Source organism: Pteropus medius, unplaced genomic scaffold (assembly GCF_902729225.1).
Source record: "Pteropus medius unplaced genomic scaffold, Ma_sr-lr_union100, whole genome shotgun sequence".
NCBI lineage: Eukaryota > Metazoa > Chordata > Mammalia > Chiroptera > Pteropodidae > Pteropus > Pteropus medius.
Window position 1 is genome coordinate 5,555,250 of NW_024349519.1, and position 5,105 is coordinate 5,560,354.

The following is a 5,105-nucleotide window of genomic DNA, read 5'->3' on the forward strand; positions in this document are numbered from 1 at the left end:
GAACCTGAGGAGTAGAAAAAAATCTTTCCTCTCTTACATCATTACCTTTCATACTTTACTGCCTTTCTTCCCTCATCCCAACAGATTTTGCTCTTAAAAACCAGCATGACTTTTATTCGTTGATTCTTCCTTAATTTCAGTGTATTAACTCTTTCCATTCCTCTGTGATCACCCAATGCAGTCTCCTAAGGCAACTATTTTAAACACTTTTTCCTATCAGGTCCCTATGTGCCATTACTCTTGACCTTATGCTACCTCTATAGATTATTAACATTGATCCTCAGTTCTGAGTGAATCGACTACATGCTTTCTTAGGTTCCATATCGTGAGCACCCCTAACAAAGGCCTAATGGATAACTGCTTTAAGCTCCCCATTCTCATCTGGGTCCTTGGTTCATCCTCATTTGCTTGTCCATATCAGTTGGTTTTACTAGTTTTATGTTTTCTTATTTTCTACTAGTAACCGAGCATCTAATCTATGACCCATATCAGTCGTTTTTATAGAAAAAGAAATTGAGACTGAAAATTTTGGTAAAATTGTCCACCTTCACACAATATTCACAGCTTAGTGTGTCTACATAGGCTGTATTTGTAATACCATCCTGCACAGTGGAGTCTCGATGTATATAGATTTTTCATACAAAGAGCCCAATGCAAGCCAACTCATTCTTCTAACGCTCAACCGAAAAAAAGAAAAAAAAATTGCCATCTGTTTCATTGCTAGAGGAAAAGCTGGCTCTGTCAGACTGAGAGACAAGACAGTACATACACACAAAACCATACGTACTGTACTTTATAGGAGACTTAAGGGATTTTTCAAAAGTAACTTTGATTACATGTGATTTTTACTTTACGTGCTGACATTAGACGCTAACCCCAAGTAATGTGCTACTCCACTGCACTGCCACTGTTTCAGCCTCTATGGTCCCCAGCTGTTTCAAATAAGAGCTACTGCTTAGTGCCACAAAGCTACTCTGGTCTCCCTTCACCTCAACAGATGGTCTCCACGACGAAACTACAGTACCAAATCACCCAAATGAACCCCTGTGATTTCCTGCCACCCACACCTCAAAGTAGTTCCATCACCCCTTCTTTTTCTCTATTCCCAAAGGAGAACATTTTCTCCTTCCCCACCTCTCCTTTTGGTTAATCCCAGCACCTTCTATTTTCCACTATACCTGGCCCTCTTTCTTCTCAATCCCTCTCCTCATTCCACTCCCTTCATGCAACAAGCCTGCTGAAATCTCGCCTACCGCTGAGAATACTGATGTGTTTTAGTATTATATTTAAAAAAGTATATTCCAGTCAGACTGCCTACCTGTAAATCCTGACTTGACCACTTAGCTGTGTGATCTTAATCTCTGTTTGCCTCAACATCTCCCATCTATGAAATGTAAATAACAAAAGTACCCACCTCTGAGTTATGAGAGTTAATTTAAATAATCTATGTAAAGCTCTTAATAAATGTCAGCAGTTATTACCAATTTGACGCCATTTTCCTCTAGTTTAGCATTTTCTCCTTCACTTTCTCTTTGCTACCTAACTTCTTAAAAGATTAGCAGACACTGAATGTTTGTACTTCTCCGTCTCCTCTCTCCTCTAACCTTTAGCATCTAGAATTCGGGCATGCTGTGCTAAAGAAATTTCTCTCAGAAGCTGTCCATGATGCATCACCACCATGTAGGATGATGCCCAAGCCTACGACTCTAGCTCTTCCTTTTTCGCTGCTTTTGCTTGAGTGCAGCCCACATTTTCGCATTGGCAATACACCTCTAAGTATTTCTATTTCGTCATACCTTAAAGTCAGCATGTCCAACCAAGGCCTCACCCTTTCCCACATAATTTATTCCTTCATTTTCATTTCTTATCTTGGTTCATAGCATGACAAACCTCCCAGCTGCAGAGGTTTGGAGATTTGGAATCATTCTTAACATCTAATTGTGTATCAAAAATCAATTTTTCTGCAGAAATGCTCCTTCTTCTTATACTTTTATCCAAACTTCCCTGGCACAGGTCCTTTTCAATTTCTGCTAAAAGATCTTGCTAACTCGCCCTCCAAATGTTTCTCCTCCATAATAACAGACAGATCTTCCTAAAAATACAGATTTCATTATGTCATTTCTCTGCTGAATAACCTTTGGTGTTTCTCTAGTACACACAGAGTAAATCCAATTTATCATTCAAATTTTTCTCTTTCCACTATCAGATACTTTTTCATATTTATCACCAACATCCCTCACAGTCCATCTGTACCTGTAAACATGTTTCCCAAACAGCCTTGTATCTCCCTATTTCTCCAACTTTGCTAATCCTGGCCAACATCGCAAAGTGGTTAAGAACAATCTCTGGAGTCAGATGGCCTGACTTTGGATCCCATCTCCACCCCTTACCAATTGTGTGACTTCAAGCAAGTTATTTGGTTTCCTTAACGGTGAAACAATGCTAATAAAAGGACTTAATTCATAAGATTGTTGGAGGAATAAATAAGATAATACAGATAAAGCACTTGGAACTGTGTCTGGCAGCGAGTAAGCCCTCCGTAATGTTGACTATCACTACTACATATTCCTGTTGACTTTCTTACTCATCTTCTCAAATACAAATCTCACCTCTTTAAAATTTGTCAAATGTATGGGAGTTTTAAAAACATATTCATATTACTGATTCCTAGTTTAATTGAAGTGTGGTTAGGAAACAGGGGCTATATGCAACTGATTATTTGTTGAGATTTGCTCTATAGTCAGTTAACTGTTCACCATATGGTTTATTTCACACCTTTTTTGTACTTTATATAAATGATGCCATTTTAGATGTATTCTTTTGTGTATTCTTCCCTTAGTTCAATATTATAACATTTGCAATTTTGTACGGCTGTTTCCTTCATTGTTATTGCTGCATACTATTCCATTATATGAATATAGCACATTTATCCATTGTTTTAATGGTAGACGTTTGGATTTTTTTCCCTTGTTTATCCACACATCAACCCACAACTAATTTGGAATTATAAATTCTTATATTAGCCTAAAAATATTTTAACATCTGTATTTAATCAAAGAAAGCCTAATTACTATAATATGTTGATTATACCACTATTATACCCACAAAATTACACAGTATTGCTATTGTTTATACAAACTGTTCTTGTTCGTTTGCCCTTCTTGCATAATTAGGGTGTATTATGGATTTAAAAAATTTCTCAGAGTTTGTCTGAAAAACTTTCATGTTATTCTCAAGCTTGAAAGATCATTTTGCTGAGTACCTGAGTACACAACACTGGGTTGACAAGTATTTTCTCAGCACTTTAAAGATCTTTCTTTTTGATAACGCTGTTGTTTTTGAGATGTTAAATCTTAATGTTATTTTTTTCATAGGTAAACTGTTTTACTTTTTCTCTGTGGCTATTTTTAAGAGTTTTTGTTTGTTTTTGGTATTCAGAAGTTTAGCTACAAAATGTCCTAATGTGGGTTCCTTTCTATTTAACTTGCTTTGAACTTTTTGGACTTTCTCCTTCTCAGGATCCATAGTTCTTTTATTTATTGATAATTCTCAGAACTTATCACTTCAAATATGTCTGACTACATTATCTCTGCTTTTCTTCTGGAAGTTCAATTAGATATCCGTTACACTGTCTCACTGCATCTTTTCATGTTTCTTAATTTCTCTTTTATAATATTTTATCTCTTCATTTCTCTTGCTACATTCTGGATTTCTTTGTATATCTTTCTGTTTACTAATTCTCTCTTTGGCTTTCTTTAATATGTTGTTTAACAAATTCATTGTATTTTTCATTTCATTTATTTTATTTTTATTTATACAATTTCCATTTTATTTTCAAATATACCAATTTATTTTTTTAAATCTCTTGTTCTAAACTCATACTTCAAATATTCTTTTTTACTGTTTTAAACACATTAACTGTACTAATTCAATAATTACAATGTCTAATATCTATTGGTCTGGCTGTTTTATGTCTCTCTAGTGTTTCATTTTTTGTTTATATTTTTAACTGCCTCATGTTTTTTGTTGCTTCTTTCCCTGAATTTCACAATTTTGTTATCACAAACATATGTTCCATAAACTTCATCTGTAGGAATTTTGAGGCATAGATTTTAAAGGTGCATTCTTCCAGAGAGGATTTATATTTACTTCTCCCAAGCATTTTGGGACAGTGCCAACATGAGGTCACTTTATAATAAATTCTCAGCTTAAGGTATCTCAAACACAAAAGTAGCATGAATTTGGGCACCAAATACTTGCAGTGGCTACCCAGAGGAAAACTTTCCCTTTCACCCAAAGTCAAGATCAAGGAAGAAATTTTTCTACTTTACCGTTTCACTAACTGTAATTTGGGGTATCTAGGCTTTTTTGTCTCAAATCTGGTATCCTTTCTGCTACAGTCTTAGTCTTTCTTCATGACCTATGTTTAGTGACAAACCAATACCTAAGTCATGGGGAAACAGTGGGTGATTTTACAAAACAGCTGATTTTCACCACTGGCTTACCTTTATGAATTTGTAATTTTGCTTTACTTTTCAGCCTTGGGATTTTCTTTACTTTGTTTCCAGCTCAGCAATGTATTTTTTTAACATAAAAATATTTCACTAAGGATTTTTAGGTGTGGGAGGGTTTCAAGATTTCTAGTTTGCCATAATGCTTGAAATAGATGTCCTCCTAAAAACAAAGTCCTTTTCCAGTTACTTTAAAGACTCTATAACAGATTTCATTAAATACATATATTTTTTTTTTAATTTATTTTTTTAGCACCTACAGCACCTGGTATTCCTAGGTGGTCTCCCATCCAAATACTAACCAGGCCTGACTCTGCTTAGCTTCCGAGATCTGACGAGATTGGTCGTGTTCAGGGTGGCATGGCCGTAGATTTCATTACATATTATTTGGGTTATTTATGTATAGGTTTGCCTCCCAAAGGAGCAAGCAGAGTTCTTGGAGTAAAAGAAACTTTTTTCAGAGCTTATCTTCCTCAGCCACAGGGCAAAGCTTTTTAAGTAGGTGTTCCATAAATGAGTGAATTAATGGCCTTTCTCTCTCCTGGGCTTCCAAGAAAAGTGTGACAGCAATGGAGTACTTATCACATTGCAAAG

At 35.6% G+C, this 5,105-nt stretch overlaps 1 pseudogene; it reads right to left on the minus strand.

Annotated features, from left to right (window-relative positions):
* Window positions 1-4,764: 4,764 nt before the first annotated feature.
* Window positions 4,765-4,883, minus strand: LOC120618635 (uncharacterized; annotated as a pseudogene).
* Window positions 4,884-5,105: the final 222 nt, after the last annotated feature.